Genomic DNA, 22,542 nt, shown 5'->3' on the forward strand with positions numbered 1-22,542 from the left:
CTACAGATTTTCTCTGTGATTCGAAGAAGGGGAGGCCGGGACAGGGGGAGAAAAGGGAGGCTGAGAAAATATGTCTCCCACGCTTATCTCTCTCAAACACAAACATGGCCAGGAGTAATAAATTGATGGCGGAGGCAAGGCGAGATCAAGATCAGATACAAATCCTGCAAACAAACGGCTCCGTTGCTACATTACATTACCAAAAAGTAAAATAAAACACACACACGCACAAACCCTGCAAACTAATCACACCGAAAGGTTCGGCCTGTAAACTTCCCTTTGGGGATTTCTCTCATCAAATTTATACCATGCACAGTCGAGATTGGGGGTGGGGTGGGGGAGCGCTGAGGTTCTCCTGCCTTTCCAATCTGTGCTTTCCTCTAGTATTTCTCTGCATATGCAATGGCCACTTCTGCTCGCTCAAAAAAAGGTCCCGGGTTTGCTAGCCCAGTGTTCTGTCACCAACAGTGGCCAGCCAGCTGCCTCTGTAACTAAAGGTACATTACCTCTGAACTTGGAAGGCTCCACTGTGAATCAACTATTTTGAGTAGACCTCTCCCATTTCATAAATTTGTCCAAACCACTTAAGCCAGTGAACATCACTACAATTTGTGCCAGAAATTCCACATTGGGAGAGCAGAAAACTTTATTGCCTGTCTACTGTCATTCAGCTTCGTTGAACAACCTTTGCCCATCTGCCAGAGAAGGTAGAAAATCTTTCTTGTCCAGCTTCTCATTAAATGTTTTATAAAAAAAATCATCTCATGTGAATTTCCCCCAGGAATTGGGGTTTACAAACCACCGAATTCTGTTTGCTGAGTGGTGCTGAGAACTGTAATTTCCCTTTGGCCACAGGATTATATTATCATCATCATCATCAAGGAGTAGCCATTCCAGCCATTCCTGCCGCAACAGGCCAGCTCCATCAGGCCTCCTCTCAAGTGTCATCTGAGGGCAGCCTCAGTTGGAGAGATGCAAAGCAGCAGGGCTCATTGCATCAACTTTGCTGGGGGCCCAGCTCCATCAGGCACCTCCTGCCCCTGGATTGTACCCACTGGTCATTATAAGAACAACTGTTCAGAAATTGGTGCTCGAGTTATGATTTTCCTCTTCCCTCCCTATCCCTTTTTCCTTGTTTGTCGTGTTTGTGTATTAAGTCTTTGGGTAGGGACTGTCCCTTTTTGACTGTATGCAAACTTTTCTGGGAGACATTTTGGCTGAAAAGCAGGGCACAAATGCTCTAAACAAATAAAAGTAAAAACTATTATTATTATTAATTGCTTGCCCTTCACCTAAAGGTCCCACAGTGGGTTAGAACAATTAAAACACAATGTTAAAATCGGTTTGGAACAATCACAGAAGCAAGGCAGGTTCTACAAATATGCACCACAAGGGTCAAAAGCCAGCGTTCAACTAAAGCTGTATAATGAAGGTGCCAAACGCATCTCAAAGGGGAGGGAGTTCCTCAACTTAAGGCTCACAACTTCACTATTTTTTCTGTGGACAAGCATCTGGGCACATTGAGATACTCATATCAGAGGTGCCATCTTCGCAAATTGATGGAGGGGGCCCCATGCGACGTTCTGATGCCACACATGTGACATCCCACAACGTCTTGAAGACACACGTGCAACATCATCACAAGGAGCCAGGGGGTGTAGCCAAATGTCCTCCGAACGTGCAGGTTGCTGGCCCTCTCAAAAAATGCATTGGGGAGGAGCCGAAAATGCCTCGGCCCTTAGGAGTTGGCACATATGACACATATTGTTATAAAATGCAGTGAGATAATGAATCTTGCTGCAGCCACAGGATTGCACCAAGATCCCTTTTCGCTTTGTGATTAAATCACTGAGGCAAACCAGACATACACCAATCCCGAACTTTCCTCGTTCAACTGGAAACAGGTGGAGAACAATGCAGGCAGGGAGTGCTGCAATGATGGAATGGAAGAGGGACCTCATCGCATCCTCCAAAACCACTCATGAGTTTTCTAAACTTCTTCCGCCACCTCCAGACTCAGCAGACCTGAACACTTGAGCTTCTCCTCTCAGTAACAGGTGCCAAGAAGGAATGGTATGTATTATTGACTCATTGTTGCTATTGAATTATTAAATTGTTTACCATTGAATATTAAATGCTCTTTCTCCCCAATGTGCAGTTAATAAAAAACGGGGAGGCTGGAGAAAATCTCTTTCCCCCCCCCCTTTCCTTGCCCCCGTCCTGGAACGGCTCATTAATCACCTTGAAGACAGGCCAAGAAAGAGACCAGCTTTTGCTTTTACAACATCACAGCTGAAGACATTCATCAACCCCACAGATCCAAAAAGGGAAGGAGGTGAATCAGGTAATTTAATTGTGTCCCTTCAGGGGCAGAGCAGAAGTACCGAGGAAGCTGGACAGTATATGCAAATGGAGAGGCAGCCTGCAGAGCGTTATCGGAAGCAAAAATTATCTCAAATTATTACCCTGGGGATCCCTCCAAGGGACACACGGGCCATTCGCTTTGAATATTGCAGGGAGGGGTAAAGAAATATTATTCCACGGAATGGGGAAGCTTGGGTTGCAGGGGGCTTAGAGACGTCACAGATTAGAGAGGCACCCCTTTCCCTTTCATAACCCAAGCTGTGTCTCCCCGATCAAAATCGGGGGGGGGGGGTATTCTAACTGCTAGAAATATATGTATATTTAACAAACAGATTTTTAAAAATATAACTGTTCATACTACTATTATTGATTCCTTGGGGTCCCTTCCAACTCTCCAGTTCTATGATAATGCGCACAGACCAGTGAAAACATGTCACAATATTCTCCACCCACAATTGGAGGCAGTGATGCCTCTGAATATCAGACTGCTGGAGGGGAGAGTGCTGCTGCGTTTAGGTCCTGCTTGAGGTTCCCCATGGGGCCCAACGCGGTCTAGGACCCACCTACCTGGTGTGCCACGCGGAGAACCTTAAGGTCCACAAATGACAACATTTTGGACGTCCCAGGTCACAAGAAGGTTAGATTGGTCTCCACTAGGGCCAGGGCCTTTTCAGTACTGGCCCCAACTTGGTGGAACGCTCTGTCACAAGAGACTAGGACCCTGCGGGACTTGACATCTTTCCGCAGGGCCTGCAAGACAGAGCTGTTCCTCCTGGCCTTTGGTTTGGACTCAGTCTGACCCTTATGTTTTCCCTCCCTTTATGGTTTTGCTCTATGGGCTACTTTTAAAATGAGGCTGCATTTTAAATTGCATTTTAACCTGCATTTTAAATTGGTTGGTTTTTTCCTATTATGATTTTACTGTAATTTTACTGCTGTTAGCTGCCCTGAGCCCAGCTCTGGCGGGGGAGGGCGGGGTATAAATAAAATTTGTTGTTGTTGTTGTTGTTGTTGTTGTTGTTGTTGTTGTTGTTGTCTGAACAGCCACTGTGAGGACAAGATGATGGACTGGGTGGGCAAATGGCCTGATCCAGCAGCAGGGCCTTTCTTATGTCCTTAAATAAACTACAAGATGACACAACCTTCCAATAGATTTGGAGTGTATTTCTGGAACTCGTTTGACAAGTGACCTCAGCAAACATGAAGAGACAGCACAAACTTGGGGACCAAAATAAAGGGAGGAGGTTTTGCCTATGAATGCAGGCGCTTACATCTTCAGTCACTTGATTTGCTAGTAAATATACTACAGTATGTGATATATAGACACAGATATTGCAGGGGGTTGGACTAGATGCCCCTTTGGGTTCCCCTCCAGTTTCACCCTTCTATGATTCACTAGCCCTTTGAAATCGTATTCATTTTGCTTCTTTTACTTCGTTGGTCTTCTGGAAAACCAAGAGCCAAACCTACAGATCTCGGTACTAGCCCCTTGTTTATCCTCATTATCCTCAGCATCTGTTCATTTGTATGTCTCACAGCATTTCAAATGAACAATAAGTGCAACAGTTCAAAAGCTTGGAACGGGCTCCTCTAGGAGCAATTTGAAAACATTCCTGTTTACCCAGGGATTTGGTGATTGAAGAACGCTGCTCCTGGCAACCCTGAGATCACTGGATGGAAGAATGTTTTATTAACTGCGACTGTTTTTGGAATGTTTTAACTGTTTTAAAAATGATTCTTTTTTTCCTTCATTTTGGAAAAAATGGGGATGCTTTTGCCACCCTGGGATCCTTTTAGAGTAAGTGTGGGATGTAAATAATAATAATAATGATAATAATAATTAGAGGAAGAGGAAGTAGTCATTGCATGTAACAAGTTGGCATGCCAAATGAAAATCGTGGAAAGTAATAGTTCCACTCTGTTCAGAGCTCTAGGGGCTTCATCCAGAGTGCCGTGTCCAATTCTGGATGCCACACTTTAAGGAGAACATTGTCAAATGGGAGCATGTCCAGAAAAGGGTGATCAGGGCAGGGTGATGGGCATTCATGGAGGATAAGGCTATCGATGACAGCTAGCAATGCCTCTGTCAGCAATGCTGTCATTGTCTCCTGCACTGCTGACATTGCGTTGAGCCAGGGGTTCAGAATGGATGGCCTCTAACTACTCCATAGGAGAAAGAGAGAAGAAACACCATGTCATGACATTAAAATAAAAAAAATTAAAATGGAAGGACCACCCATGGAAGATCTATGTGGGATCTTCAAGCTCAGCCATTGCCAAACTTAAATAGCACAAAGATAGAACAACTGAACTGGCTTCACTGGGTCAACCCAAATGTCAGTCAGAGTAGCAACGTTGGCAGTAGGGGAGGTGGGCACCCCACCATTTGCCCCCCAGCCTCCAGCATGGGAGGTCCGCTGCTTCCCATCAATGAAGCTCCCCACTGGCCTCCTAGCCACAGCCAGTCAGCTGGCCTGGGTGTGAGCTCCATCTCTCTATCCACTCTCAAATAGCTTTCCCTGTTTAAGACAGCACAGGATATTTCCAGGGCAAGCTTCAACTTCCAAAGCAACTTTGAATTTCCTCCCTTTTATGGCTCAGTGGCATTTAAGGAAAACTGCTTACTCCTATCTCCTGGTATCTTATTTGGGGCCTGGGGGAAGGACACATACACACACACAGAGAGAGAGAGAGAGAGAGAGAGAGAGAGAGAGATTTTAAACAGAGAGATTGTTTGTCCTGGGCACAACTGGGAGGGGAGGGTGTGCCATGGGCTGATACGTTCAACCTCCCCTCTTCTGGGCACTGCGTTTACCACCATGATGTGCCCGACGATGACTTCATCTGTAGAAATTCCACCACGGCCTGCACCCGACAAAATATCACGGGATGGATTGCAGAATTTGCTTTCGGAAGATGATATGGCGACCACCAACTTGGGTGGCTTTAAAAGGGGAGTTTTCAACATTGGCTATTTGTGCTTTCTTTATTTTTAACTGCGCATCCGCTCCACTCTTCTGCATTCAACACCCCTGGCAGACCAGACCAGACAAATTCACAGAGGGAGGAGAGACATTCCGATGGCCATTGCAAAGTCTCCACGCCTGGAGGCAGCTGTGCTACAGAATGCCAGACGCCAGCGAGCCACAGCAGAGAAGGCGGATGGTCTCAAAGCGCTGCTTGCGCCTCTGAGCGATTGCCATTGGCAAGAAGCAGGATGCTGGATTCCATGCGCCCGCCTTATGCTGATTCAGCAGGGCTGCTCCAGTGCATGGAAAGCCATGGAATAATATGGGAGTGGCCACCACCACCTCCAGTGCATGGTGTTGTGAACAGGACCAGTGCTTAGATGGACAACTCAGTCACTGGGAACCTTTAGAACAGGTTGTTCCAAACTAGGGTCACCAGCAGTTGTTGGACTACAACTCCCATCATCCCTAGCTAGCAAGACCAGTGGTCAGGGATGGTGGGAATCGTAGCCCTAAACCAGCTGGAGGCCCAAGTTTGGGAAACCCTGCTCTAGAAGCTGCTCTGAGATTTCCAGAGTAAGGGCCAGGTGTCTGTGTATTAAGGAGCAAATGGCACACACTAATAATGATCAAAGTTAACCAGAAAAGGTAGACCCTATTTCCCTCGGCCCACCAGCCATTGCAGAAATTCTATTTTGGTCAAGAGGCATCTTGCTAGCCAAGGCCATAAATTACAAGCCCCGTTGGTCTAAATGACCGTGATATTCCCCCTAATCACATTACTGCAATATTAATAAGGCTGTTTAACGCAACCAGTTTCTTCTAAATTGTCACATAAAAATTTGGTAAATGTCAGGCGTATAATTTAATCGGGATCTATGCTTTACAGCCAAGGGAGCTCTGAGTCCGCAGTAAATATTGCAAAGCTAACAGTGACTCAAAGTTTTCTAGAACAAAGGAGTAAGGTCATCCAAAAGCCTGCCTGGAGAAGGTCCTTTTTTCTAAAATTGATTTCTGCCCCCCCCCCCCTTTCGCCTTTTTACTATTCCACCCTTCTAATTATTTCAGATGTCTGCAGAGAAGGAAACTCAGAACGCCTCAGCCCCCATCGCCATAAAATCGAGAAATTAGCTTCTGAAAGGGAGACGCGGCCAAGGTCAGCAGGCATTAGCGATCATTTCCTCATTTGGACAAAAAACATTGCAGGCTTTTCAAAAACAAGCCCAGGCCACTAGCTAGGATCCCCCTTTCCCATCCAGTCTTTGGAGGAAAGAGCATTTCTGAATATCCAAAGCAGGATCAGATGCTCTGGATCTTAGGCACGTTACAGAGAGGTCTCACGTGGTGGGAAGTCTTCTGAATGCAAACACAGGAAAGAGCAAAATGCTACACTGGGCCAGATCTCTCCGAAATCAGGCCAGACACAATCACTGTATTGGTTTTGGCACCTGTAAACCCTTTTGTGTTTCAGCAAGTCCATTATTTAACTTGTTTTTAATGCATGTTTTTATTGGTACTTTTAATGAACATTTTAGGGCTGTCTGCTGTCAGCAGCATAGGGGGATTTTTCATTCTAATAATCTGTTTATACATTTCGTTAAATAAGTGAATGCAACAACCTTGCAAATTAGTCCACAAAGTTATTGGCCGATACATCAGCCTTCCTAAGTCTGGATCCGCCCCCCAATGTATTGGACTACAAATCCCATCAGCGTCAACAAGCATGACACTGGAGATGATGGGAATATACTTTGAAACCTACTAACCTGGCCATACTGCTGTTAAGCTGCTTCTGCTGTTTAAAAGGAGCTAATGTGGCTGAACTTCCCTTGTCTGGAGGCCTGGAGCAAAGTCAACAGGCCACCGGCTATTTCTGCTCTCCAATTTTACAGTAATTTAGAGCTTTCAAATGGCAGGGGAAGCGGCAACATGAATGTTTCCCCACCCCCCTACACACACACACACACACAGCAAGAGTGACGGCATCCCCTCGCTTTGGCAAATGAATGAGGTGATAATGAGTTGTTCAGGCTTGCTTATGATGGCACCGCATACACACAATGTCAGAAAATAAGGGAAAGAATCAAGCACAGGCTGGGTACTTCCTTGCTTTTCTTTGATGGGGTCCTTGCTTCAAGTTGATAGTGCTAGTCTCCAAGCCCCATCATTCCTGACAATTGGCCATGCTAGCTGGAGCTGATGGGAGTTGTCACAGGCTTCCCAGCCCCACAGGAAAGCCTTCCATCTGCTAGGAGGATGCAGGACTAGACAGGCTATTGGCCCAATCCAGCCGGCTCCTCTTATGTTCTGACTTTTGTGACTGCAAGTTGTTTTAAATTGTTGTTAGTATTGTAATTTAACACCGGGACCCAAGGGTGAAGGTTGGGTAATGAACAGTAATAATAAACCAATGAGGAAAGGCTGATCACATCTTTCTGCCACTCTCTAGAAGGGCTCAGCTGCAAACCAGCTGTTCCTCTGCAGCAGAAGACATCTGAGATCCAGGTTGAGGCCATAACTCATAGCCCCTTGTGAGTCTTGTCCAAGCTCCTCAGGCTCCTTGCCTACAGACTGCTGGAGGAGCCTTCTAGCCCAGTCAAGCCAAGCTGCACCAAACAAGCCTCAAGAAGACCTCCATGTTTCCTGTGTATCAAGGCCTGAGGACAACCTCTTGGCAGGCAACCTGCCACGCCTGAGAAAATATCCATTCTTCAGAGACTTGTTGCTTTCTCCTTCAGCTCTGCCTGATCACCCAACACACCCTTCTTGGTTTTACACCTCTTGCCCCAACCACGACTCCTTCTCCCCACCATTAACTTCATTCATATTATTTTTCATCTACAGAAAATGCATGGAAATAAATCAATAAACAGAACGAAGGAGAACTGTAACAACAATTAGAACGGAAACGTGGGGTCTTGAGAGTCAGATAGATCATATCCCTGGTGGTCTCATGTGCAACCTAGGAGGAAGGAAGCCTTTGATCATTATCAGACCCTCCAAGTGTCCCTATTTTCCAGGGACAGTCCTGGATGTACAGAAGTCATCCCAGTTTCTGATTTGATCCCACTTTTCCTTAGGATATCCTTATTTTTATCAGAGAAACGTTGGAGGGCATGGAGTTATGCAACCACCAAGCCAAGGAGATAAGTAACTATACAACCTTTAGAAGACATCTAAAGGCAGCCCTGTATAGGGAAGTTTTTTAAACGTTTAATTGTTTAATTTAATTTAATTAATTTAAATGTTTAATTATATGTTGGAAGCTGCCCAGAGTGGCTGGGGCACTCAGTCAGATGGGTGGGGTATAAATAATAACAATAACAATAATTATTAGACAAGACTATCCTATTTTCATCTAAGAAATGCTGAAGGGTATGAAATTTGTGTCCTTGAGTGCCTGCAAAATTGTCAAAAGTCCATCCTTCTGTTTTCCGGCAGAAAAGCAGGGTGATAAGGAGTGTGGCAGGAGACACTCAAAGGGGAAGAAGTGATGGCACAGAGCCAACTTGCCTGCTCACAACAACTGGTGAAGTCCAAGCACTTTGGAAAGGCACCCCACAAAGTATTCCTTTGAACGGATGCACTCAGTACAGGTCACAGCAATTAAAACGACATCAAAACCAAAGGAAGAGGAGAAGAAGAAGAGTTTGGATTTGATATCCCGCTTTATCACTACCCGAAGGAGTCTCAAAGCGGCTCACATTCTCCTTTCCCTTCCTCCCCCACAACAAACACTCTGTGAGGTGAGTGGGGCTGAGAGACTTCAAAGAAGTGTGACTGGCCCAAGGTCACCCAGCAGCTGCATGTGGAGGAGCGGAGACGCGAACCCGGTTCCCCAGATTACGAGACTACCGCTCTTAACCACTACACCACACTGGCAAAACAGTAATCTTACCATTCTGGGCGCTAATCTTTCCTCCTCCCTCCACCCCATGGGGCCAGTGTCCCTATAAGCCAAAGGTGTTGTCCTCTGAGCGGGTCTGTAAAGGGAAAGAGGGAGGAAGCAGGTCCCCCTTTCACCTGAACTCTTGGCTTTAGAACATAAAGGAAATTGCATTCCCATTCCCATGGGCCAGAGCTTGTGGTGTAGAGCCTGGCAGCTGGAGTCTCCACAGGAGGGCTCGATAGGGAGAAATGGGTTTTGTAACATAATCATTGCACTGAATTATCCTCTTCAGACGCCATCTGAAGCAGTTGGGGAAAGAGAGGAGGGAGGAAGAGTATGGGGCCCCTTGCTTCCCTTTGATTCCATTGACTTATTTAGATTAAGATTTAGATTTATGCCGGTGCAGTTGACTAATTAAAATAATTTTAGTTGAGTCATCACCTGACAGTCAATTGGCTGATCACTTGATTAAATTTAAACTAAATATGCATATTATCGAAACCTCAACACAGGACCCCCTTTTTTCCCTCCGAGATACTGAAGTGCAATATAATTTGGAATTAATAATTCAGAATTTAATAAACCAACTTAAGATATTTTCCTGTTTTCCTTCCCAATTACAGAAACACACCAGTGTTAGAGCCTCAAAAAATATAAACACGTATGCGTTTAACTCACAGTCGCATCAAATAAAGACGCACCCCGCACTTTAAGATCTTGGTTAATTAAAACAAATTAAAGTTTGCAGCCCTTATTTGTGCACAACATCCCTAAACAACACGGCAGGTGTTTTAATCTCCCCTTGCAAAGTGGAGGGGCCGTCCTGTTAGCTGCCAGCCTTGATGCCTTCTGGAAAAGGCACCCGGCTTGCTGCAGCCTGAAACTGGCTGTGTAGTAGAGAGTGGTCGAAAAGGACCTGGCTGTGGGAAGCCTTGAAATGCTCCATCCCACCTGGGCGCCAGCCCATAATAACAACTCTGGGGGGAGAGACTAGGGTGATGCCAGCGGTTTCCAGGAACCCTATTCTCTGTGAGATTTGGGGGGCGAGCAGTGAGTTTGTATGAGCCCTGGGTGACAGCCAGGAGGCAGAGAGATGTTGAGCATTATATGTTAGAAGAGAAAATCTCTCTCTCTTTCTCTTTCTCTTTCTCTTTCTCCTTCTCTTTCTCTCTTTGTAAATTGTATTAATGCAACATTTGTTGAAGTTTTCTGTGGTTGTTGCTTTAGTTTACTGTGCCCTACTTAGAGATTTCTTTACATTAATTGGGCTAGAAATGATCTAACCAAACGAATAACCGGCTCTACCGTTATTTCCATTTCAGAGAAGGAAAAGTCAAGACTAAGAAAGCTGCCTCTCTCTAAGGGAGCATGAATATCATCATGGTAACAAACAAGTAGGGTTGACTCCAGGTTCAGAAGCCTTGTGATACCAGGAAGAGGTTAAAAAGCCACAGGAGAAGGTTTTTTTATGGGAAGGGGCAATTTAAACCCAACACTTGGGTGGCCCTCACTTGTCAGCCAAAAAAGTGAACAAAATAAGACACAGACTCATGTATGCTAATTTACATACATCAAATGCTAGTTTTAAAATAATAACCCTGGGTTGTATGCCTACACATAGTAAACACACTGATATTACTAGACCAAAATTAGTCATGTCCATTATTTTTATGGGTCTACTCTGAGGAGGACTAATGTTGGACATGATTTTATGATAATAAATAGCAATGCAGTGCATCCCATTATATGTGACCTGTGTGCCTCTTTTAAGCCTCCTGTGCAGGGGGTTTGCTGAGGAGTGACTTCAAGACCCACCCCAAATTCTCCCTTCTTCTTGGGGTTCTTTATCTTTAACCAGAACATAGACTGGCAACCTTCATATAAAGAATGCCCTCTGTAAAGTGAAGGCAAATGGCCACCCTAAACAACACCACAAACGGATAGATGTGTTGGTTTTACAGTCTTACCGTATTTTTTGCACCATAACACTCACTTTTTTCCTCCTAAAAAGTAAGGGGAAATGTCTGTGCGTGTTATGGAGGAAATGCCTACGGGTGACATGCCTACGGGTTTTCCTCCTCTAAAAAATACGTGCATGTTATGGTCGGGTGCGTGTTATAGAGCGAAAAATATGGTAAGTTCGCTACATTTCTGCATCAGTTCAAGATAATTACCTTTTTCCAAAAGTCCTCCCCCCAAAACATATCCCATTGTCTAGTGTGGATTTCTCTGGATATGCATATTTTTGCATGCAATTTCCCCCATAAATTTGTGCAAGTTATTTTCACTAATATATACAGTGGTACCTCGGGTTAAGAACTTAATTTGTTCTGGAGGCCCGTTCTTAACCTGAAACTGTTTTTAACCTGAAGCACCACTTTAGCTAATGGGGCCTCCTGCTGCTGCCATGCCGCTGGAGCATGATTTCTGTTCTCATCCTGAAGCAAAGTTCTTAACCCGAGGTACAGTACTATTTCTGGGTTAGTGAAGTCTGTAACCTGAAGTGTCTGTAACCTGAAGTGTCTGTAACCCAAGGTACCACTGTATATATATATATATATATACCTATTTATACACACTTTCCCCCAACGTAATGCACTTTTGGAGATATTTTTCTGGCTGGAGAAGAGCAGCACAAAATTCAAAGTGTGAATATTGAAGGACCGCAGATTCAAAGAACTGTTCAGTTGGAAGGGAACCCCAAGAGTCCTCTAGTCCAACCCCACCCCAACCATAACCCCGCAATGCGGGAACCACAGCTAAAAGAACATCCCTGACAGATGGCCATCGAACAACCTCTGCATAAAAACCTCCATGGAAGAAGGAGCCACCGACAGCTGTATTTTGGCTTGTTTTCTGTTCGAGGAAGTGAAAATGAGAGAGCTTTGCACTGAAATGCTATCCAAACTGATTCTCCAACCTGCTCCAAACCTTACGCAACTCTCATTCAGCTCCAAGTCATGTTTCCAAGTGATGAAATCCTGGTGACCGCTGGGGCCGCTCTGGAGGCTGCAGAGAGCAATCTTCAGGCCCCCGGTTTTTATGTTAAGCATTTGTCAGGGAAGAGGGAGGGGCGGCTCCCCGGTGCTTCCTGCATTTGTGCATATCATTAATGTCCAAAGCTGCTCAGTGGCAGAAAAACTCCCAGGGAACATCCCGCATGGATATCAGCACAATGCAAATGTCAGCGCCCATCATGCATTCTGGGAGATTTACAACGGCAAGAGCTACCGAGCTCCCAGAGAAGAAAGGAAGGGGAGCCTGCTTCTGTTTTTGGAAACAAGGCGCATTTACGAGACAACACAATAGCGGCACTTTTTTTTTTTTACCGGCAGAACAAATGAAACCGGCATTATTTCCAGAGCTGAATCAATCTTTTGAGGATTGGCTGTAAATTAAAAACCAAATGCACGAGCCATTCTTGCCTCACCAAGTGCTCTGCCTTGATTTCTCCACCGGTGTGGTTAAGAACGGCTTTAGGAAGACAGGGAAAGGAGGAGGAGGGGAGAGAATATCTCAACCATGGAATTTGGGACCCCTGGCCCTAACTCTCTATGAATTTGATTTGCTATTTCACCTTCCCTCCAACAAAATCAAGCTGGCATATCCTCGACATTTTATCCTCTGTGAGGGATTGGCCTCTCTCTGCTTCTTCCAAGGCTTTGTCAGCCTGGAGGGGTCCCGCCAATTGCAACCACAGAACAACCTTTCTTTGGGAACTGTGCCAGAAGCAGGGGCTTCAGGGCCTATTGTGGCACCTGCAACTTAGAGCAAATTTGCAGGAGTGCAGGAAAAAGAAGCATAAATGCGCCTGGAATGTTGACATGGACCATGGGAAGTGTAAGCTCAAAGCCCTCAGGACAACTACATCTTCCACAATCCCCCAGGATTCTGCTCCAAGATGTTTATCTTGGACGGCAGGATGAAGGAGAAGCTGGAAAATGCATCCCTCTGATCGTCTCCCAGTATTTGGAAAGACTGGGTATGGGGAGGACAAGTTTCAAAGGACTGGATTCAAAGGTTTATATGCTTTTATCAGCATAAACTGATGTGAGTGCCCAGGACTCTTTCCTGAGCCAGGAAGCCATTAAAAGCTCACCTCTGGTTCAGAGTTTGGCTCGGTAAAACTTTCCTGACATTGCTGTTTGGAAGTCCAGGACAAAAACTCTCCTGTCCATGTTCAACAGAAGGCTCTCCTGGAATCCTCCTCAGACAAATCTTTCCCTGGAGTTTGGACTTTGTGGTGACTTGGTCTCATTTCTGAAGAGGCAGAAATATTCCAAATTTTGAGCACAGAGTGGTATCCGTGTGTGTGTGTGTTAGCAGTTTCCCACAGCTTGAGCCTTGGCGAAACACTGCGGAAAAGCCATCTGGATGTGATTGTGCATAGGAATCTGCCTTATACTGAGTCAGACCATTGGTCCACCCAACTCAGTATAGCCAACACTGATTGAAAGCTGCTCTCCAGGTTTCCAGGCAGGGGTGGCCTCTCCCAGCCCTATATCAAAATGCTGCTGGGGACTGAACCTGCCTGCAAAGCAGATGCTCTCCCACTGAGCTATGGCCCCACATCCCCAAAGGGTCATATCATGCTAATTTGCCAATGTGTAAGAAGACATGAATGGAGCTCTGCACCAAATAGGCAGCTGCCTGGAAGATCACATCAAGGTTGTTTTCTCTGAAGTATTTTAGATGACAGATGAAGAAGTCCAGCATCTCCACCAACATCGTTCTGCCCGGACACTGAGATCCAGCGCCAAGGGCCTTCTGGCAGTTTCCTCATTGTGAAAAGTGAGGTTACAGGGAACCAGACAGAGGGCCTTCTCGGTAGTGGCGCCTGCCCTGTGGAACGCCCTCCCAGCAGATGTGAAGGAAATAAGCAGCTATCTTCTCTTTAAAAGACATCTGAAGGCAGCCCTGTTTAGGGAAGTTTTTAATATTTGATGCTGTATTGTTTTTAACACTCGATTGGAAGCCACCCAGAGTGGCTGGGGAAACTCAGCCAGATGGGTAGGGTATAAATAAATTATTATTATTATTATTATTATTATTATTATTATTATTATTATTACCCCCTGGGTCCCTTCCAGCTCTCCAATTCTGTTTTTCTAAACATGTGTTTCTATACATCTATTCTATTTAAATAGGAGTTCAGTCAGTGGCCAGTATGTTTTGCTTTGTGTTTTAATCCGTATCTCTAATTCTCTAATTCAGTTATGTTTCTTACCAACAAGCTGCCATTTAATCTGCTCCATTTTTACCTGCTGGTGGGTTAGTTGAATAGTACTGGTGTTGCCTACCTTAGATAGCGTGCCCCCCCTCTCTCTATATATACTGTATTTTTCGCTCTATAAGACGCACCAGACCACAAGACGCACCTAGTTTTTGGAGGAGGAAAACAAGAAAAAAAATATTCTGAATCTCAGAAGCCAGGACCGCAAGAGGGATCACTGCGCAGTGAAAGCAGCAATCCCTCTTGCTGTTCTGGCTTCTGGGATAGCTGCGCAGCCTGCATTCGCTCCATAAGACGCACACACATTTCCCCTTACTTTTTAGGAGGGAAAAAGTGAGTCTTATAGAGCAAAAAATACGGTATATGGAAGTCAGGGTACAAATGTAACCAAGAAACCCACAAAGCTAAATAACATGGGGGGGGGATTACAAGAAGGAACTTAAAGCAAACTGCATCCTGGCTTAAACCAGAATTCAGAAAGAGTGAAACGCAGGTCAAAGTGGACTGAAGGAACTCAGCTGCGAAAAGGGCAAATTCCATGCTTGGGATCATTAAGAAGAGGGTGGAAAATAAGAAGTGCCAATATCCTAATGCCGTTATACAAATCTATGGTGCCACTGCACTTGGAGCACTGTCTGCAAATTTGGTCGCCTCAACTCAAAAAGGATATTGTAGAGTTCAGAAAAGGGCACTCAAAATGATCAAGGAGATAGAGCAACTCCCTTGTTTGGAAAGGTTGCAGCATATGAAACTTTTTTAGTTTAGAGAAAAGGTGAGTAAGAGGTGACAAGATGTAAGTTTATAACATTTTGGGAAAAGTTTCTCTCTCTCTCTCTCATAGCACTAGAACTCGCAAGCATCCAATGAAGCCAAATTCTGGAAGATTCAGGACAGATAAAAGGAGGAGGAGGGGGTTCAAGTCCCTGTTTTGCTGTCTCGGCAACCTTACTCAGCTCAGAACAAGGGGCAATTAATAAACAGCATGGCGCCGTTGCTAATAAACAGTGGAGTTTGTTCGTTTTATAGAATTTACCGTATTTTTTGCACCATAACACTCACTTTTTTCCTCCTAAAAAGTAAGGGGAGATGTCTGTGCGTGTTGTGGAGGGAATGCCTACGGGTGGCATGCCTACGGATTTTCCTCCTCTAGAAACTACGTGCGTGTTATGGTCGGGTGCGTGTTATAGAGCAAAAAATACGGTATATCTCACTGTTGCTCGCAAGCAATCTCAGAACGGGTTGCAAAATGTTTACAGCATGCGAAACAAAGACACGTGTAAGATCACTGACCTGTTTCGCTCACCTGCCGTGCATCTAATCTTCAAGGCTATGTGGCTAAAATCTCTAGAAGCCTCAGAGAAAAAGAAATCTCTCCATGTTGTGTCTGAAAGTAAAACTTGGCAGTGGTGCCAAGATAACCTCCAGCCTCAAATCCCAGACTGCAGTATGGGTAGTTAACACTATGAATGTTGTCTTTTGTACCAGCTGCAGTCTCCAGGGGCAGCCCCACAATACAGTGAATTGCAGAAGTCCAGCTGGAAGGTTACGGGGTCACTGTAGGCAGGCTATCACACCTGTTACACTACTGTTGCTTGCTGTTCCCCTCCCTCAACACATCAGCATGGCTATTTGCCATTTCTATCCACAGTGGTACCTCTGGTTATGAACTTAATTCGTTCCGGGAGTCAGTTCTTAACCTGAAACCGTTCTTAACCTGAGGTACCACTTTAGCTAATGGGACCTCCCACTGCCGCCACGCCATCCTGAGGTAAAGTTCTTAATGTGAGGTACTATTTCTGGGTTAGTGGAGTCTGTAACCCGAAGTGCTTGTAACCCGAGGTGTTTGTAACCCGAGGTACCACTGTACTCAAAACTCAACGCAGGCAATTGGTTCTGGCCACCTCTATCCAGCCCACTGTGTCACACACAGCCTGCAGTCAGTTTAAAACACACACACACACACACACACACCACTATCTGAAAAGATTTCTGCTTGCAACTTGTGGCATTGCAGGCTAGCATGCAATCCATCACTTCTCGGCTGTCTGTTTGTTTTGCAAAATAAGCACTTGCCTTTAGGCCTTGAGATATGGTTTGTGTTCAAGCTGCTAACGGAAGTGGTGGGGGCAGGGAGCGGAGAAATATCTTAGTTTACGTTCAGCTTCTTGTAGCAAAGCTACAAAACAAAAGCACACCACCTGCTCCGGCAACGGAACACAAATCCACCGAATTTGACGCCTGAGCTGGAGCCCTAGCGGTGCTTCATCTTATGCGGGGAGCTGAGTTATATGCCTCTCGCTCTCTTAAAGACTCCGCTCCCTTTCGTTAGCACGGCGCCTGCGTTGGGGCTGAAGGAAGCTTGAGTTATGCCTGCCTGCCGCTCACCTGGCTCTTTGGGCTCCCCGTATAATGAAATTAAGATTCTAGCGATGAGATCCTCTTCCACTCAGGCAGGGACCGACATAAATCCCGCACGCGGGCACGTCACGGAAATGTAAATACGCCAACCCTTCCCCGAGTCGCCAATATTAAAACCAATTTGCATTTCAGATGAAAGCTAGGGCGCCTCTATCGCATCTGCAATATTTTAGAGAAAGTTAAAGCCTAAAAGTAACAGACGTGGCAATTTTTATCCGGAGTCGTAGTCAAGGCAGTGACTAATCCTATCAAGGACACATTAATTGGAGCCTGGATGTGTCTTGGCGGAGCAGCGGTGGGCCACGGCACTTAATCCCCACCTCCTCCTTCCAGCAAACACCCAGGGCTGCTTCATCAACACAACGGCGGCCATTCATCGGGGCCAGCACAATGACAGACAGAAGGGTGCCCAAAAAAGTGGGGCATCCTGGCAACCTCTGCCTTGGCCAGAGCAGTGGAGCCTGCTCTGGATCCGCTTCCAGATAAGAAGGGCGGGAAGCTGCAACATGTGGCAGATGGCTTTAGATTAAAGAGGATTGGACCAATTTGTGTTGAAAGCTATCAGCAGTCACTGCTCAGAGGCAGCAATGCTTCTGAACACCAGTTGTCGGGGACTACAGGCGGGGAGAAGAAGAAGAAGAAGTTTTGGATTTGATATCCCGCTTTATCACTACCCGAAGGAGTCTCAAAGCGGCTAACATTCTCCTTTCCCTTCCTCCCCCACAACAAACACTCTGTGAGGTGAGTGGGGCTGAGAGACTTCAGAGAAGTGTGACTGGCCCAAGGTCACCCAGCAGCTGCATGTGGAGGAGGGGGAAGCGAACCCAGTTCACCAGATTATGAGTCCACCGCTCTTAACCACTACACCACACTGGCTCTGGAGAGGGTTCTTGAGCCAGGGTCCTGCTTGGGGTGGGGGTTCCCACTGGGGACCTACGGTGAGAAGAGGATGCTGGACTCAGGCACGTCGAATTTGTCAACTTTCAAACTCCCCAAACGAGCGGTTGCTAAAAAGTTGCAACATGCCTTGAGAATTCAAAAGATCTGTTGGTTCTATTGATATCATTTAGCTTTGCTTGGTAAGTGAAACGTGCGTAAAAAAAATGCATAGAAATAATTAAAAATAATTGCCAAGTACTTGCAGCTAGATTATATATTATTCACTTATTGAGCATTACCTGATATTTTGAGAAGGCAAAATTAAAATTCTTTGGTTTTTCCAACAGCAGTTTAGGTGCTTCTTCACAAAAATGATAGATTTTAATTTCTTACATGCAAAGGCATATTTTTAAAACCTCCTCACTGGAGAAAAAAATGTGCAAAAAATAAGTTTCGCCGCCTAAAACGACATGCCCTAATCTAGATGGGCCATTGGCATGATTCTGCAAGCTCTGAAGGAGCGTCTCCACCCCCATCATTCTACCCGGACACTGAGGTCCAGCTCTGAGGGCCTTCTGTCAGTTCCCTCACTGCGAGAAGCCAAGTTACAGGGAACCAGGCAGAGGGCCTTCTTGGTAGTGGCACCCGCCCTATGAAACACCCTCCCACCAGATGTCAAAGAGAACAACAACTATGAGACTTTTAGAAGACATCTGAAGGCAGCCCTGTTTAGGGAAGCCTTTAATATTTGATGCATTACTGTATTTTAATATTTTGTTGAAAGCCACCCAGAGTGGCTGGGGAAGCCCAGCCAGATGGGCGGGGGTATAAATAAATTATTATTCCTATGTTCTCCCTAAGTCCTTCACACATAATTAAACTATATCCTTTGCTCCCTCAAGAGGCAGGGATGGTCACCAACTGGGATGAGGAGGACTGCAGAGATTCATGGAGGGAAAGTCCATCAACACCCACTAGTCCTGAGGGCAATGCAACCATCTCCTGTGCCAAGGCAGCCTGCCTCTGAAAACCAGTCACTGGGAATCACAAGCGGGAGTCTTCCTGTACCTTCCCTACAAGCATCTGCTTGGCCACTCTGAGAACAGGATGTTGGACATGGTGGACTCCCTATGCCCTGATCCAGCAGGTTCTTCTTAGGTTCTCATGCCAATGGAGACATGGACCCAGCTCAGCTCTTTGCAGCAGCATTACTAACCACAAGACACAAGGTAACACCAGCGCGCCCCCCCACCCATCAGCCCGAAGGACACAGCCAGCAGTGACCTCATGGTTACCATTCCTCCACACAAGGGTTCAAACACCCTTATGTGACTCAGAAGCACGGTGCACAGACTCCCACAACACCCACACAGCTCTTGGTCTTCACTATATGCAGAAAGATGAAGACTGTTCTTTCCAGTCTGGCCAAATGATGCGTTAGTCTAGAAGGAAGAAGAAGAAGAAGAAGAAGAAGAAGAAGAAGAAGAAGAAGAAGAAGAAGAAGAAGAAGAAGAATTGTATTATTGCTCTTTTAAAAAATAAAAAAGAAGGGGATGATGAGGAGGGAGAGGAATGGGGGGGGGTGGAGAAGAGAAGGAAGAGGCCACTGGCTCTCCTGAAGAGGAAAGGCTATAAAGCTTTCCTAGACAGGCAAGGACTTGGGGAGTCCTGGGTGGCCTTTGCGGGCTCTTGGCTTACTCAAACCATCCGTTTCTTCACTTCTGGCCCTAAACCCTGGTCCCCACTCAGCTCAGACAGTGGCCTGCCACAGTGTGGCCCTGGGCCAACCACTCTCACTGAGGAAGGATGGGGTTCCACTCTCATTTTAACTGTGATTGTTGTAAATATCAAATCGTTCACCCACTGCAGGGATATTTAACTTCTGGGTTATATAGATTTTACTGCCACCAGCAAACACACAATAAAAGGCCTCTTCTCTACCCCCCTCCCAAACCCCCTTTCCCGTTTTCAAACAACCAGATAATATCAGATGTTGATAATTCTATCTTTGCCACTCAATTTGAAAAATTTTCCCGAAAGAATTTTATGGGCTGCTCCATATACCAAGCAATTTGAATCCTCTCCATAACGATTTAGGGCCGAAGATGGGAATATTAAAATTGCCATTAAGTAGAATGCATACGAAATACTAAAAGTCGGCTGATGAATAATTTCTGGTTCTAATGACGTGCTATAGACCTAAATCTTGGTACTAGACACGAGAAAAGACAGTTAAATCAACTTTGTCCATTTAAATATAATTTTAAGGGAACTCGGAGCCATCTCTTTATTGCAGAACAACCTTCAGCAATTTCTCCTGCCCTCATTTATTTCACACTCCTATGGGGAATGCAGTTTGATTTATTGAAAATTAGTCCTTACAGCAAGTGAATGTTTTAAACTGTTTTCGTATAAATCACTCACATATCTGTTAGTGCACCTAGGAGAGGGCCTGCTTGATCTATATTTTCAAATATAGCTACAGGATTTCTGTTCTTTGTGTTAACTGTCGTTTTGAGTTATTGATTGCTCTCTCCACGGAAACAAGTCATTATCTTGAGAACCCGAAGTTCCAATTTAAGTGGGGGAGGGGGGAGAATAAACCCTCCAAAAAGAAAAAAAAAACAAAGCTTATTTTAAACATAGCTTAAATGTTGCATATCATTCTGGCTTTGTGGGATTCCGAATAAATTCTTTATTTATTGGTGAAAACAAAGGTTTTCCCCTTTTTGGAAAATACAAGTGAAGAACTCAGAGAATAACACACCTGCCTTTAAAACAAAAAAAATCCTGCAGAAAATGACAGCTAAGATTTAATCTTTAAAAGAACACTTCTGTTCTGAGCAAATGGTGCAAAGGTCAATCTGCAACGTCAAGACTTCACTTGTAGTACCCGAGTTTTTAGCTGCCACAACCATGGAAAGAAAAAACACAGCTTTTATATAAAACCCTGCCAGACTGATCCCTTTAGGCAGACTAAATGTAATGCTGAAAAACTTTTTTTAAAACGGCGTGGGAAAGAAGAGAAAACAGGGAGAGACAACAAGGCAAAGGAGCACATTTTCTGCACGCATCTGCATTGTGAAATTTGGATTTGGCCATAGAAATCTGCCTTCCAGAACTTTATCACCATGCGGTGCACGGATGAGTTGAAACCACATTGTAAAATTCCATTTGTGTCTTTTCACATCATCATGTGACCTGTATTAAATAACACGCAGGCCCTGGATTATGTGTGAGTGTGTGCAGGGGAATGCACAATCCGATTGCTGTCATGTGAAAAGGCTCTGGGGCCTTAGGGTGAACATGAGTCAACAGTGTGATGCAGCAGCAAAAAAAAAGCTAATGCAAATCTGGTGTGCATTAGCAAAAGTTTAGTGTCCAGATCAAGGGAAGTAAGAGTGCCACTGTAATCTGCCTTGGTCAGACCACACGTGGGGTACTGTGTCCAGTTCTGGGCACTACAATTGTGCCTCTCCACTCTGCCTTGGAGTGGCTAGGAGGGAGGGAGGGAGGGAGGGAAGAAGGCAGGCAGGCAGACAGAAAGACAGACAGACAGACAGAGAACGAAGGGGGGAGGTGGAACACAGCAGAGCAGACCAGACCCCAATGACCATAGAGGAAGTCACTGGCAGAGCATGAAAGGCAACAAAATAAATTTCTGGTCCATGATCTCTCCTGGTTTCGGAGGCGCCAAACTGATCCTTGCCATGCAAGGGAGCCTAGATACTAGATAGCCTGCTTGCTCAGCGACTCTCTGCTTGATGAGCATCAATGAGGAAGGGGAACAGCAGCAGCAGCTGGAGATTCATGGTGCTGAGGGTGAAGTCTCACTAAGGGAGCAGGGTGTAGAGGGTGTCCCCCTCACAAGTACCCCAAAACTTAAGAGCTGGCTCTACATTGGGGGGGGGCTGAAGAAGATGGCAAGTTGTCCTCTCTCCTCTGCTGGGGTGTGCCTCTGCTTGGCATAGATTTCATTAGCCCAATTTAAAAGGTAAAGGTAAAGATACCCCTGATGGTTAGGCCAAGTCGCGGCCGACTCTGGGGTTGCGCACTCATCTCGCTCTATAGGCCAAGGGAGCCAGCGTTTGTCCACAGACAGCTTCCGGGTCATGTGGCCAGCATGACTAAGCCACTTCTGGTGAACCAGAACAGCACACAGAAATGCTGTTTACCTTCCCACCGGAGCGGTACCTATTTATCTACTTGCACTTTGATGTGCTTTCAAACTGCTAGGTTGGCAGGAGCTGGGACCGAACAACAGGAGCTCACCCTGTCGCGGGGATTCGAATTGCTGACCTTCTGATCGGCAAGCCCAAGAGGCTCAGTGGTTTAGACCACAGCGCCACCCGTGTCCAAATTTGGTGGTGGGCAAATCCACAGAAGGGCTGCAAGGAGAGCTGTCGGGGAGAGGCACTCCCCTCTCTTTATGGCCTTTTAATGTTCCACCGGTAAAATGAAATGCAGCAGGTGCTCTTTTGCTTGCTGTCTCCCCCTTTCTCACATTTCATTCTGGAGAGGGGGAAAAGGAAAATTCCCTGGGTTTGTTTTTGGAGAGGTATCCTCCAGACGCCACTCTTGCCCGGCGGGGAACAATGCCTGCCACACTAATAAATGTCTATGAAGGATCATATACAGAAATCATTTTTAAATTTGTGACAGCAGTGGCATATGCTGTGAAAGACAACGGCCATTCATCTTCCCGAGAAATAATGGGCTAAGATTTACCCCCGCCCATATATCTATATATAGATATAGATACATACACACACATACACCAGCGAGACAAT

General features: G+C 45.6%; 2 protein-coding genes across 6 annotated transcripts in view; one reads left to right on the forward strand and one right to left on the reverse strand.

Annotated features, from left to right (window-relative positions):
• The window catches only part of UTS2 (urotensin 2), a 579,903-nt gene that overhangs the window by 469,030 nt on the left and 88,331 nt on the right, over positions 1–22,542 (forward strand). Inside the window, exon 5 of one of the 2 annotated variants that reach the window (XM_083513367.1) lies at positions 16,104–16,122. The exons of the other annotated variant lie outside the window; for it this stretch is intronic. The gene's annotated coding sequence lies outside the window, so the exon portion shown is untranslated. Of the gene's footprint in view, positions 1–16,103; positions 16,123–22,542 lie in introns of those variants that run through there. 2 annotated transcript variants of the gene reach the window in all.
• The window catches only part of CAMTA1 (calmodulin binding transcription activator 1), a 706,892-nt gene that overhangs the window by 423,249 nt on the left and 261,101 nt on the right, over positions 1–22,542 (reverse strand). The window lies entirely within an intron of this gene.

The sequence above is a fragment of the Podarcis liolepis genome, assembly GCF_965112155.1.
Source record: "Podarcis liolepis genome assembly, chromosome: 7".
Classification (NCBI taxonomy): domain Eukaryota; kingdom Metazoa; phylum Chordata; class Lepidosauria; order Squamata; family Lacertidae; genus Podarcis; species Podarcis liolepis.